At 35.2% G+C, this 15,872-nt stretch overlaps 1 protein-coding gene across 1 annotated transcript in view; it reads right to left on the bottom strand.

Moving 5' to 3' along the window:
- Window positions 1-14,940, bottom strand: part of CELF2 (CUGBP Elav-like family member 2) — an 830,917-nt gene extending 815,977 nt beyond the window's left edge. Inside the window, exon 1 of the mRNA XM_033439192.2 lies at window positions 14,879-14,940. The gene's annotated coding sequence lies outside the window, so the exon portion shown is untranslated. The remainder of the gene's footprint in view (window positions 1-14,878) is intronic.
- Window positions 14,941-15,872: the final 932 nt, after the last annotated feature.

Genomic DNA, 15,872 nt, shown 5'->3' on the forward strand with positions numbered 1-15,872 from the left:
CTCCCTTTCTGCCCACCTGCTTCATTTTTACAGTGAACATAACAGTAACTGTCCTAGCCAAATCAGAGAGAGGCAGAGGGAAGTCATTACATGTGTTCACAGAAAAGTGCTCTAGAAATGTAACTGCGGGGGAGTTGTTCAAAATATAGCCCATGGCTATCCTTTCCAACATGAAAGCTCCTGAATTATATTTTGGAATGCTACTTTGGAAACTCTGACCCTGAAATCTTGTCAATCCTCCTCTCCGTCTTTCCTGTTGACCTCTGTGTTAGGGACAGCATTCCCAGTTCATCAGAGAACCTGTCAGATCTTCTTTTGAATTCTGTCCTAAGGCTGCCTCCTTCTTATCACTTCCACAGCTAACATCCTAGTCCTGGTCTCATCACCTCTTACAGGACTAGCCCAACTGTTCTCCTGCTGCCATGAGTTTTCTGCCAACAGTCTATTATCCATAGAGTAGCCACAGTGATCCTTTAAAAATAAAAATCAAATCTTGTCACTGCTCAGTTCAAAGCCCTCCTGAAGACTTCCTCTCATGCAGAGAATTTTATCTCAAGTTCTCACCATGTCTTACAACGCCCCAGAGTAGGGGGTGGCAAACTATTGTTTTTGTTCAACCTGTGAGCTAAGAATGGCTTTTATATTTTTAAATGGTTGCCACATGAATATTATATATAGTTCAAATTTCAGTATTCATGAATAAAGTTTTATTGGGACACAGTCATGTTGATTTATTTACATACTGTCTATGGTTGCTTTCATTCATTCTACAGCACAGAGTTGAGTTGTTACATAGGCGTTATGGGCTGCAAAGCATAAAATGTTCACTATCTAGCAATTTACAGAAAAAAGTTTGCCAACCTCTGCTCACAGGGTATGACCTCTCTTCCCTCCTACCATTCTTCTCATTGCTATTCTGCTCCAGTCATGCTGATAGCTTACTCTTTTACACTTGTTCTTGCTACAGCGCTATTTTATATGCTGTTTCCTTTTGCCCTTGGATACTATTACCCTCAATATCTTATGCTTTCCTCTCTCACATCACTCTAGAATCTGTTACCTTCTCAAAGAGGTCTTCCTCGATAATCTTACAGAACATAGCACTGTTATAAAATTAAAAGCAGCACACAAGGAATTTGTTTTTAAGTTATAATCCCTGGTTTTTCTGAGTTCAAACTCCTTCCCTTTTAGATGTTCACTTTTTTAATGATTAAAAGTTAGTATTAAATATCAGATATTTAATACTGAATGGCTCAGATATAGTTTAGAGGACAAACTGGGAGTGGAAAATGCCATGCTTCTCTTATTTTTCTGCTCTTCCAGAGCTTAGTATGTGACTCTGGACAAATAATTTAGCATAAGGAATCTCAGTTTTCCTTCAATGACTTAATGATTATTCTCCTTGAGCTGTATAACAAATATGATGAATAAACATAGACATATAACTATTACATCCAAAAAAAGCCTCAAGGGCACCAGGAACAACCAAACATCTCTTCAACATACAATGTCATATACCTTCCTCCCCAGGATTTCCTTCTTAAGATTTTTCCTTAGAAAATTGACTATCTTTACTAAAACTTGCGAAGTACACATCTAGCAATGGAACCTTTATTAGTATCCTAGGGCTGTCATTAAAAAGTACCACAAACTGCATGGCTTAAAACAGCAGAAATTTATTGTCTCACAGTTCTGGAGGCTAAAAGTTCAAAATCAAGGTGTTCAGCCGCATGGCACAGGGATATTGGCTCGGTGCTTTGTGACAGCCTGGAGGGGTGGGATGGGGAGGGTGGGAGGGAGGGAGACGCAACAGGGAAGACATATGGGAACATATGTTTATGTATGACTGATTCACTTTGTTATAAAGCAGAAACTAACACACCATTGTAAAGAAATTATACCCCAATAAAGATGTTAAAAAAAAAAAAAAAATCAAGGTGTTGGCAGGGCCACGTTCCTTCTGAAATGTATAATGGAATTCCTTCTTGCCTCCTTCCAGCTTCTGGTAGTTTGCCAGCATCTTTGAAGCTTCTTGGGTTGCAGCTACATAAATCTAATCTCTGACTTCACTGTCACAAGGTGTTCTACCCATGTGTCTCTGTTGTCACATGGCTATATTCTTACAGACATCAGTCATACTGGACTGGGGGCCCACTTTATGCCAGGATGATCTCATCTTAACTTTACCAATTCCATCTGCAATGACTCTATTTCCAATAAGATCACATTGTGAGGTACTAAGGATTAAGACTTCAATATAACTTTTTTGGGGGGACACAATACAAGACACAACAGTACCCCAAAGTGCAATGGCAAGGATCTCCACTTTAATACATACCTTCATAGACACAAGTGAACTGTTTGCTCTCTCCAATGCATATTCTTTTATGTGTATTTGTTAATTATCATTGTAAACAGCATCTATCTTGGGGAGAATATTAACAAATTGATACTGAGATTGCCCAGTTTCTTTCAGTGGTATTGGCTTTATTCTGATAGGCGGTGTTTAAGGTCCAGATTGAAGCCTGAGAATAAACAACTGATAACTTAATTGTCTACCTTCCATATGAAGCTAATATAATTACGACTCTCACTGGAAGCCCCATAGTCAGCTACAATAAGACCTTGAAGTCATTACATTAGTGTGCTGGAATCTTGTCAGTTTGTTCTAAAGTAGAAAAAAAAAATCTCATTAAATGCTGTTCATTTATAGACCTTTTTATAAGATTCAATGTTTCTAACTCTTAAAATGAGTGAAATGTGAATGTATTAGCCATTTAATAAGAGAGTGTAATGACTGTAGGGCGGGTTTAAAATTAACATACATGAGAAAGCCAAACAGTTTACTCTTTGGATTAGTTTCTCACCTTTTAAATACTGTAGTCCCTGTGACATCAGACAAAGAAAATACGTTAATATGCCTACAAAAAGAATTTACAGTCATGGTGGGGGGAGTAAGGGGTTGTGCAAACCCTTCCCAGATAAAATTATAAAAGCTGGATAAACACAAAAAGACTCTAATAGTTTAATGATACTGGGATGTGTCTACAAGTATACAAAAGCTGGAGATTGTTTATTCTCGGAAACAAAACCCCATAATTATAAAAGGTAAGAACTGTAAGGTAGTTCCCTAATCCCTGTGGCTACTGCAGAAGAAAACAGTGGTGGAAAAACACAGACTTGTCGGCAAATATTTCCAGAGATCATAGTTTAACACTGGAAAAGCACCTGGAAATGTAAAGATGAAGTCCTGAAAGCAAGATAATTGCAGAGAAATGAAACCAAAAACCCGTAGTGTCTGGCTGACAAACTATGCATGGTGAGGAGAAATTCTGTAGGGCCTGACAACAAAGCAGGAAGAGGTCAGAGAGGAATCTACTACTGAAAGATGAAAGATGCATGGTGCAAAGTATATATTTTTGCTGCTCTTTAAGCTTAATACATTTTCCAGTTACAACATAGCCAGGAGAAAGCTGAAGCCTCAGGGATTTAAAGTGTCAGAAAAGTGATCCTAAGGATATAGAAGCTAGATTTAGAAGGAAATTCCTAGAAGCAAAGAAACCATTGAAAGGGTAAGCCCCCAAATATGAGTAAAATCTTTGCCAAAATCCCTAGCTACCAAATTACACAGGCACAGGGGAGACTTCCAGGAGGTCAAACTAATAAAAGTAGCATTTGGAAGCCATAAGAACTGATCAGAGATACCAGCAGCTAAATACTACAGTGAAAGCAAATATTGCAGTTCATGTCCAGGTGGATTAACTGAATATTGGAATAAAAAAGCACAATTTTCAGAACACTATAGAATGCACTGTCACAATAATGTATCATCTTAAATGTTCAGTTTACAACCAAAAATTACTAGACACGCAAAGACACAGGAAAGTGTGACTCATAAACAGGAACAAAGACAGTCAATAGAAATTGACTCCCAGTGGTCCCAGGTGTTGAATTTAGCAAATCAAAACTTCAAATCAGTGATTACAAATATGTTCAAAGAATTAAAGAAAGTATAATATCAATGAGTGAAAAGATAAGAAAATCTCAAAAGAGAAATAGATCCATAGAAAAACAGAAATCTGACAACTAAAACATTTGATAAACTTCAAAAATTAACTAGATGGGCTCTACAGCAGATTGGAGATGGCAGAATAAAGTATCAGTAAATGTGAAGACTGAAAAATACAAATTACCCAATTTGAAGATCAGAGAGAAAAACAATTTAAGAAAAATCAAACTATAATATATGTAACTGGAGTTCCCAAAAGAAGAGAGAAATACACAGAAAAAAAATTGGATAAATAATGGCAGAATCTCCCCCAAATTTGGTAGAAAACATTAATTTCAGGTACAAGAAACTTAATAAATGTCAAACAGGATTAAAACAAAGAAAATAATTTTAAAACATATTGTAGTTAAACTGCTGAAATCCAAAGATAGCAAACAAAATTTTGAACTCGGCCAGAGAAAACATACACAGTAATAATAGGTGAAGAATGCTATGGTTTACTTGCTTCCACTAAGAAACTACAGAAGACAAAGATATTGCAATGATACAATAAAAGTGCTGAAAGAAAAATAAAACTGTCAATAATAAATTCTATGTTTAGTGAAGCTATCTTAAAAAATAAAGATAAAGCTAAAATATTTTTAGATAAATAGAAAGTGAGAAAATCTGTTACCAGGACTGCTCTACAAGTAATATAAAGGAAGGTGTTCAGACTATATAAACTTATTTCATTCTCAATATCTTTAAAAGAGAAATGACTGTTTAAAGCAAAAAAAAAAAAATGCAACTTATTGATGAGTTTATAATGTATGTAAGTATAATATATAGGACAACAATAACTCAAAAGAAGGAAGGTAAATAAAAATGTACTATGGGAGTATTAACAATATTAACTTTAAAATGTACATTGTAATTAAGCAACCATGGGAAAATAATTCAGAGAGATATAGCTAGATAACCAATAAACAGAACTTAAAATTTTTCTTAATTTTCAAAAACATCTGATTAATACAAAAGAAGAGAAGAAAGAAAAAAGTTAACCAAAATAGAGTAAGGACTTCTAGAGAAAAGGGGGCACTTAATAATGAAAAAAGTTACTATTTACAACAGTAGTATATAACAATTATAAATATATATACACCTAATAATAAAGCTTCAAAATACGTGGAACAAAATCTAAGAGACACTAAAGGGGAGAAATAGACAAATCTATAGTCATGGAGGGAGACTTTACAGTACTCTCAGTAACTGATAGAACAAATAGACAAAAAATTAATTAAGAAAATAAAAGATGAGAAAGATACTACCAACCGAAATGGCAATTATAGAACACTATACCCAATAACTGCATAATATACATTCTTTTTATGAACACTTGGAATTTTCACCAAAGCAAGCCATATGCTGCCACAAAAATTTAGAAAATATGATATTATTTAGTTCTCTGATGAGAATGGAATTAAATTAGAAATCAGCAACAAGAATACATGTAGAAAAAGTCCAAGTATCTGGAAATTAAATAACACACTTCTAAAAAACCATGGGAAAAAGAAGCAATTACCGAAACAACTAAAATTATTTTGAATAAATAATGAAAACAAATAAGTTAAAATCTGTGGGATACAGTTACTATGGTGGTTAAGGGGAGTTTATAGCTTTAAAGGTATATATTAGAAAAAGAAAAAAAAAGGCTAAAATCAATACATAAGCTTCTGGCATAGAAGGTAGAAAAATGTCTATGCTGTAATCCCTGGAACATGTAAATATGTGTTAGACGGCAAGAGAAGCTTTGCAAATGTGATTAATGGTATGGATCTTGAGATGGGGAGATTGTGCTGGAATATCTGGGTGGGTCTAGGATCATCACATGGGTCCCTAAAAGTGGAGAACCTTTCCCAGTTGGGTTAAAGAGATGAGATGGAAGAAGAAAGGGAGATTTGAAGTGTGACAGGGACTTGACACACTGTTGCTGGCTTTGAAGATTGAAGATGTAGTCCACAAGCCAAGGAATGTGCATGACTTTTAGAAGCTGAAAATGACCCTCAGCTGGTCATCAGCAAAGAAATGGAGATGTCAGTCCTATAACCACAAGGAATTGAACTTTGTCAACAATCCAAATGAGTGAGAAAACGGATCTTCCTTTAGAGCCTCCTGAAAGGAATGCGGCTCCTACTGACACTTTGATTTTAGCCTGGTGAGATTTGAGTCAGACTTCTGATATACAGAACTAAAAAGTGGTAAACTTGTATTGTGTAAATCATTAAGTTTGTGGCAATTTGCTATAGCAGAAGTAAAAACTAGTAGATTGATTTTTGAAAAGGAGAAAACATAAACTACTATTAAGAACGACAGAGGAGGTACTATTACAGATCCTACAACATTCAGAGGATGAGGGAATACAAAGAACATTTCATGGCAATAATTGTGATAGCATAGATGAAATATATATATTCCATAAATAACATAAATGACCAAAGTTAACCTAAGAGGAAATGGAAAATTTAAATAACTCTGTATCTATGAATGAAATTGAATTTTTAACTGAAAGTCTTCCCACAAAGAAAACTCCAGGCCCATGTAGCTTACTGATAAATTCTACCAAACATTTAGGGAAGAAAAATAATACTAATCCTACACAAGATGTTTCAGAAAATAAAGGAGGAAAGAATACTCCCCAACCTACTTTATGAGATCAGTGTCCTTCTAAGAGCACACTAGACAAAGACGTTACAAGAAAAGAAAGACGCCAAGTATTTCTATGAATAGAGACCAAAAAATCTGTAATAAAATTTTAGCAAATCAAATTCCCAGTATATAAAAGGAATAGAATGTGACTTCCTTATATGATAAAGGGTATGCATGAATAAACCTCAATTAAAATCATACTTTGTGGTGAAAGATTGAATGTTTCCCCTCCTAAGATTGGGAACAAATGAAGGGTGTTCACTCTCACTATTTCTAGTCAACACTTCACTGGAAATCCTAGCTACTTCAATTAAGAAAAGGGATAAAGGAAATACAAATTGGAAAGGATGAAGTGTTTTGATCAAAAGTTGATAGTGTATTTAGAAAATCCTAAGAAATATATATGCAAAAAATATCCACTAAAACTAAAAGTGAACTTGTGAAGATAGCAGTATAGGAGGCCAGCATACAAACATCAATAGTATTTATATATAAGAGCAACAGAAGTTTAAAAATGAAATACAATACCACTTCAATAATATCCGAAAATATTATATAATCAGGGATAAATTTAACAACTGGAGAAATACCTGTATGCTCAAAACTATAATCCTTGCTGAAACTAAAGAATAACTAAATACAAGGAAAACAACTAAATAAATGTTTATAGATATAAGACTCAATGTAGTTGAAATGTTGTTTCTACAAATTGAGCTTACATATTCAATGCAACTCCAATAAAAATTTCAGTAGGCTTTTTATTTGAGGAAAATCTTTATAAGTTACATCTAAAATTTATATGAAAATGTTAACAACTTAGAAAAATCAAAACAATGTTGAAAAAGAAAAACAAAGCTGGAGAAATTACATTACCTGTTTTCAATGCATACATGGTTAAATGATTTTTGGCAATGGTCCAAGGTAATTAAATGGTGGAAAGAGTAAGTTTTTCCGTAATTGTGCTGGAACAACTGGATATATATATGAAAATATTGAACCTTGATTTTTACCTTATGTCAAACATAAAAATAAAGATGGATCATAGGTCTATATGTAAAAGCTAAAATTCTAAAACATATAGAGGAAAGCATAGAAGAAAAATCTTTGTCATCTTCTAACAGGCAAGGATTTCTTAGAGAAACCACAAAAAGTATGAACCATAAAAGAAAAAAAAATGGTACGCTGGTTAAATTTGGATTAATCCAAATTTTAAAATGTTGCTTCTTGAAAGACACCATTAAAAAATGTAGAAAGAAAAGTCACATACTGGGAGAAAATATTTTCCATGTAGATATTTTGCTCAAAATATGAAAAGAATTCCTACAACTCAGTATTAAGGGAACACACAGCACAATAAAAAACAAATAAAAGATTTGAACAGACATTTTACAATAAGCCAATGAGCATATGAGAAGATGCTCAACACTATTACTCTTCAGGGGAATGCTGATTAAAACCACAGTGAGATACCACCAAACACCATTAAAATGACTAAAATTGAAAAGACTGGCAATACCAGAAGTTGGCAGAGATGTCCAGCAACTGGAACACTCACATATTCCTGACAGAAGCATAAAATTTTTTCGCCACTTTGTTTTTTCCTTATAAAGTTAAACATACACCTATCCTAAGACCCAGCATTTTCACTTTTAACTATTTACCTGAGAGAAGTGAACATAAAGACTTGTATATGAATGTTCAAGCAGCTTTGTTTATAAGAGCTTCCAAATGTTAACTACCCAAATGTCCATCAACAGGTAAATGGATAAACAAAATGTGGTATATTCGTACAATGAAATACCACTCACCAATTAAAAATCTACTGATGTACATAACAATATGTATGGCTCTCAAAGGCATGATGCTGAAAGAAGCCAGACACAAGAGTACATGTTATATGATTCCACTTACATAAAACTTAATATAATGTAAATTACTCTATAGTGACAGAAAGCAGATCAGTGGCCTAAAGGCTAGGTGTGGAGGATAGGACTGATGCAAAGGGACTCAGGAAACTTTTATATAGATGGAATTTTGGGGATTCACCCCCCAACCCCTCAATTACATAGGTCCTCTAGATAACAGGCATAGCATGATAAAAATACTCAGAAAATCGTATATCGGCAAATTATCTCCTTGCCAGAAAAGCATGCTATCACATTTTAATTTTTTTTATAACAACCTTTAAAAAGATGAGCATTCAGAGAGCATTATATCCCTATAACATCACCTGCAGAACATAGGACTGTTTAATATACAAATATGGTAGCTTCAAACAAAATTGAACAAAAGAACTTGTTTTGTGCATTTCTCTGTGACCTGCTTACATCATCCTATAACTGGTAGATTCTCAGGTACGCTATTCATACTGCTCAAGGGCTACTTAAAAAGTACACAGAAAATGTCAGACTGAATGATGCGGTTATAAAAACAACTTCAGTAAAATGTTTCCCACTTCCTTCAAACTCGGCTTTCTTTTAGATGCCTATCACTTACCAGATCAGTTCATTACTATTCAAGTCAACTACAGATGTTCCTTAAGAAAGTCCTCTGAATATCCAAGCAAAGCCATAGGTACAGTGTGAGAAATATCTAACTTATTCCAGATGATCTAGTCCACATTCTAGTAAATTCTGCACATATATAGAATACCAGAAATCTATTACTGCCCCCACCTGCCATCTGTCTTATGAAACCTACTTGTTGCCTCTTGTCACCTCTGATTATGTCTTATGTCTCCACCTGTCTTTGTATCTTCATCTGCACCCTTGGATTTGATACTTATTTGGCTCTTCTTTCTCTGTTTCTGAATCTGTCTTTCTGAGCCTCCCTGACTCCATTCCCCACATCTCTGAGCCAGTCTCCTGCTCTTCTGCACTCAGACACAGCTTCTGGAACTCAGCCTGGAACATAGCCCTAAGTCTACTGATTAGGATGATATGGACAGTTTTGATAACATCCAACATTCATTAAACAAATATTTATTGAGTGCCTGTTATATGCCAGGTATATCTAGATGCTAGGGATTCAGCAGTAAACAAAACAGAACAAAATGTCTGCCTTTATAAAACATCTATTTTAATGGAGAGAGTCCAATAATAAATTGCAAAATATATGATATACTATAGTAGTTGGTGATACATTCTATGGAGAGAAATAAAGCAGTGAGGGAGGATAGGGAAGGTGAGGGTGAGTTGTACTTATAAATAGGGTGATCAGAGAGGGTGATATTTGGGCAAAACATGAAGTAAGCAGACAATTGATATGGACATCTAGAAGAAGAATGATCAGGACTAGAGAAGAGCAAGTGCAAAGGTCCTGAGATCAGAGCATACCTCGTGTGCTCTGTGTTTAAGTCCATAAATGTGCCTGGAGTACACAGGGCAAGAGAAGAAGGTGAGAGAGTCATGGAGATGTGTAGGGTTAGGTTTACCCTTGTTGGCCCTGGACAGCTCTATTTTATGCTTGTTGTCCCATGGTAATTATGAATATTATCACCTTTTACTCACAAAAATGTCCAGGTTCAAATGAAAAATCATATACTCATCCTAGTATAGGCCCTTGTAAGGAATCGACTTTTACTGCATGACATGGAGAGCATGGAGAGATTTTTTTAAAATGGCAATTAAATGAAAATGATTTAATCAGACTGGTAAGACATGGATATGACATGAAAACTCATAAGGTGCAAAAGGGTACACAGTAAAAGTAAGACTTCCTTTCATCCCTGTGCCCTTTCTTCCACCCTTATGTTTCCCTCTTGGATACAACCATTGTTATCAGTTTCCAAGGTATCTTTATTGCAGTGTTTTGAACAGAGGAGTAATACAATACGAATCACATCTCTAATGGGCCACTCAGGCTGCTGTGTTAAAAATGACTGGGGACCAGTCAGGGAGTAATTGCAAAATTCCAGGTAAGTGAAGAACTTGCTTAATTCCACTACCCAAAGACAAGAGGAAACAGAAATAAGTATTTTTTTTTCACTTTAGAAAGAGTATCTCTGTCTTTGGGTTAGAACAGTTTTCCATGAGCCCACCAATCTTACTTGCCTCCTGCATAGTTTCTGTCAGAGTACTTGAAATTTTATTTCATAGCACGTTTGTAATGATGTATTTTATGTTCATTTGTTTTAAAATGTCTTATATTTTAAGCTTCTTTAGGACAGGAACTGTATTTCTTTCTTTAACCAGGGTCTATCAATGCCTTTAAGAACAAATTTTGAATGAATGAAGAAATCACAAGCCCTTTTGTCTTGCTACTCCTCCGACAGAAATAATCTAAGAACAACTCGTCTTCTCTTTACCTCCTTCCAAACCTGAGTTTCTTAAAGATTAATTCATAGTTGGCTGGTAATAAAGAAAAAAATTAAACTAGTTTCTAATATGTATATATATCATGTATTTCTTCATCTTCTTTTTGTAAAAACAATAGGAAACCAGGGAGGCGGGAAGAAAACAAGAGGATTATGATATCTGGTATACCTAAGCATTTATGTATTTACTCAGGAAATATAAGATGGATATTTTAGAAATAGGCTTTAGAAAATATTCTAATTTTACCCTTATAATATGTTTTCTATTATTAATGTATAGGTTGTAAACTATGACTTTTTAAAAAATTATTTCATTACTCTAAAGTGTTAGGGATGGATACTAATGTACATATAATAATTTTTTAATGTGTTTAAGAGAAGCATTGCTCTATATTTTACTTTTAAGGAGAGAGATATTCTCTTTATTTTCTTGGGTCCCATGTAGGAAGCATTTCAGTAGGGGCTGGAACAGTGTTTTTTATATACCCTTGCTGTTCTGTTGCAGTGTTTCTCTCTAGTCCTGTAGCCATTACCATGTCAGTGAAGAGAGCAGACAGTATGAAATCAAGGGGTTGGAATAACCGCACATCAACTCAGCCCAAATGCAGAGGCTAGGACTTGTGGTTTACTCATTGATAATTCTCTTGTACTTTGTTTAAACCACTGGACCACAATGCCTTCCATAACTGGCATTCCTCTTTCTCTTCCTTAGAAGTTACCCATCTTTATCTGGGTAGAATTGAAAAATGTTTACTGTTGGATGTGGCCACTTCCTCTCTGTAAAGATGAGGAGATAGAGGCCTAAGAAGATTCAGTAACAAAGTCAGTGGGTAATTAGGGATTAGGATGGCCATCTCCTGATATCCAGTTTAGTGCCTCGTGCTTCTTCTTATACAGTGGAAAAAATATAGATATTGACTATACATATAGTAATAATGATCTTTTAAAAACACAAGAAACAGAAAACATACGTAACTATAGAAGAAGAACTGAAGCAAAAGTGGGAAGTGAAGAATATGCTGGTTCTAAAAGGTTAGAAACAGTAAGTTATAATTTTCCTTGATCCCGAGAAACTAACACAATGTCAAGTTCGTTGTAGGCTAATTAATCAAATTACATTTTCTGCTTTTTTTTTAATACCAGTTTAATTTCTACTATATTGTAATTCCCTGGATGACCAAGATACGGCTTTGTCATTGTTCAACTTCCCATATATTCTAACATTGTTGATACTTAGTAAACATTTATAGTGAATTGAGCAAATGTCAAATGTCATATTTTCAGAAAGCATTACTTATGCTTTCATATTGCCTGGATATTTTCATTCTAGCGTCATATGTAATTTTGTCTGTTTGTATGTCTGTGTGTAAAATGACAGTGTTTACCCTCTCCCTAAGGTATTTTCTATTTAAACACCTGCACAATTAGAAGGTGAAAACTATTCCCAATCGCCACAAGAGCTAAATGGGAAATGCAGAAGTGCTGCTGAAGAATTTTGCTCTTGAAATTATAATGTCATAGCACTTCAACCAGGGAAGAAGAAAAGACATTCTGATATTATGTATACTTAGATATCAGGATTTGGGATTATTACTCGTTCTGTTTCTCTTGGAAAAAAATGGAACGGGTAAAACTCTAAAGTAATTTCAGTGTTATTCAATATTTTTTTTAATGCGGGGAAGCATCGTTTTAACTGCAGCAATCTGTAGAATTATGGACTGATTACTAGTTCAAATGACAGAGTCCTACAGTGAAACCCATAATTTTACATTACGTTCTGCAAGAGATGATAGCAGTTCTTCACATATAATGGTATTGCTAGCCCAGAATCTTGTTAACACTCATAGTCTGAGAGGTTGTGCTTATCCTTCCTTATTTTGAATCAGAAAGAAAAATTTTTTCAAAGGTCTACTGGCCTTTATTTTTCATATCAGGGATTTTGGTCAATTAGAAATTTCCTTAGAAGAGGCACCTTGATTAAAAAAATTCAAGAATTTAAGTAGAATAGTAAAACTACTCAGAAATGAATATTTTCTTAAAAAACTAAGAAATGCAAGTGCTGCGGTTTGACTTGCATTTAGCTCTTTGTAGCTATTTCCAGTCACTGATTTCTATGGAAAGTAGCTTCAGAGTTAGTTGCTTGTTACCGGGCAACAATTTATTCCAATTATAACTGAAATGTTCCTAGTAGACGGTTACTGGTGGGTAAAATCAGATTTTAAAAATGAACTATTAAATCCATAGTATTTTCTTTTGTTGTAAGAGGCAGAAATTATTCTAATACTCGGCATTTTCTAACGTTCTAAGGTCTTTTTAGACATTTCAAGTGATCTGGGGGGCATTGGTGAGGACCCACGGGGCGGCACGGTTCAGAGCTGTTAAATGTGGAAATGACACAATTAGATAGGATAGCTATAGAGACTAGGGACCAAATGTTACCAGTGTATGGAATGCCACATTCCTTACCGGATGCAAATGGCATACAATCTTCCAACTTTCACAGGACAGTTTTTCTTTAGAAAAAGGTCTTAATGGACATTTGGAAACTACATTCTCTTTTTTGACCATCTTCCCACTACATGTTTACTTATCTATTAAAAACCGAAAACAACAGCACAAAAACAAAAACTACCACAGTTTACAAACAACCATGGAGAACAGACAAAAATATCCCTCGATATTTTACATGTGTTTTTAAAGGCAATAAAAGAAAATTTCTTCCTAAGTTTCTTGACCCAAATCCAAGCACACTCACTAACCAACCTCAATCTTTCCTGTGTCTTCCAGCTTCTGAGGCTAGCATCTGGGTAAGCTCAAAGTTTGCCACATGGATATATGCTCAAAGGACATATTTGGTTTGCAAGACAGGTAAGATTTCTATGTTTTCTTCTTTCTTTATAATATGCAAATGCAGTCTAAAACGTACTGACCATCGTTGCAAACTGACACAAACAAAATTTACATGCACAGGAGGAATTGATTGTAGGAGACTTAACCTTGGGAACTTTATCTCAGAGTCAACAGTCATGCATTTTGAAATGTGCCTTAAGTGATCTTATCAGTCCTAACAGTAGAATGAAGAGCTGATTGCTGAAAAGTCACACCATCTAGGTTCAGTCTCTCCCCATAACAGAGTAACAGGCAAGAACATTCTCAGTACCAGTCCCAGGCAGCATATAAAGAAGTACTTGTTGAATATAATTGGGCTGAAGGAAAATTTGTCCTTTTAGAGAATAAAGTTGGCATCTCAAGTTCAAGGTCCCCTGATGATCTAGGCTGTCCACAGTTAACTGTCTAATGAACTCCTGACAAGTTGTAGATGAAAGGGATTAAAATAACGCTACTCAGAGCTCACTTTAGGCTGTTTCATTATCTGGACTAAGGAAGTATAGGATAATTACAGTGTTACTTAAAAAAAAGTTTCATTATTGTACTTCCTGTTTCACGAGTAAATAACAAAACAGTTACGGTCTGTAAGGGACCTATTAAAACCCATGACACCCCTGCAAACCAGTAACTTGGAGAACTGGAGAATTCTCCCTGACAGGACACTGAAACACCAACCTTAAACAATCAACAACTAATTGCCATAGTGCGACAGTCTTAGCCCTGTTGCAACTGGGCGACTCATCAATTTGCAGAGAGAAGCATCATCAGGGTACATAGGGATGCTGTCATTACCCATTATAAGTATGACGCGAAGGTCACATATCAGGCAATTTCACCTTTCATTACATGCTAACCCTTCACGGCAGGGAAGCCACGCTTATGACTGCATTAGACAGACAAAGCCTTCAGCTCTTTTTTTTTTTTTAAAAAAAGGAAAAGCAAAAAAAAAAGATAAAAAAAAATTAAATGTGTTTTCTTACCAGCACGTTGCAGCACCAACTCGGTCACAGGAATGTTGCCTTTACAGGTTTCTCTTTTAATTATCCTGGAAGCAGGGAGACAAAAAAAAAAAAAAAAAAAAAAAAAAAAAAAAAAAAGGCAAAGAAGAAGCAGGGTGGTTAAATTAGCGTGCTGGAATCTTTTCAGTTTGTCGCAGAGTAGAAAAATAAAAAAGGAAAAAAAAGGCTCAGTAATTTAAATTTGCTCTCAGTTCAGGCTTCGTGGTTGGGTCCCGCCCCTGCCTCCCGCTGGGTTCCACTACCTGCAAGGCTGAAATTGACAGCTACTGTGCAAACAAAAAAAGGCAACAAGCATGCTGGGACCATTCTGTCTGCTGTTTGGGTCTCACTTGTCCTGACAACTAAAAATCATCAGTGGAAAGGTATTCTGCATTTTCTATTTGAAGCATTTGCATGTAATTCCCTTCCATTTTAATTGATACACCATGATGGGGTTTGATTACTGTTTGGGTTTTTTTCGTTTCCTTCTTTCTTTTTCTAAATCTGTAAAACAATAAGAGTTATTATTCTTATTTATATTTTTACTGTATCTGCACCTCCTACAGTCCTGTCCTCCTCTCTGAGACAGACTCCTGTCTTTTCCTTTAACTCATCAACACTGAAATTTCTAGGAATGATAGCAATACCAAGATTACCGGGGCTTCCACTTTTCCTTTGATACCTTTTTTGGGGGGGATGTAGTGTTGAGAATAATTCAAGGGACAGAAGGGCCCAGGAAGAAGATTCCATAAACACCAGAAACTTCTAAGAAGGATGAAATATTAATGTAAAAAGTCTCTGCAGCCAAATCCAAAAAAGTTCCTTTTCATGTTCATGAACTGCGCAAAGAGCTAAAAATCGTAGGGATAAATTTGGTCTCCACTGCAAACTTCACCTAAGGTATCTCCTATAGCAAACCAGTTTAATTTTAGCAACAAAAATAAAATGGTTACTTAAAGCACAGCAGATCCTCAGT

The sequence above is a fragment of the Orcinus orca genome, chromosome 2 (assembly GCF_937001465.1).
Source record: "Orcinus orca chromosome 2, mOrcOrc1.1, whole genome shotgun sequence".
NCBI lineage: Eukaryota > Metazoa > Chordata > Mammalia > Artiodactyla > Delphinidae > Orcinus > Orcinus orca.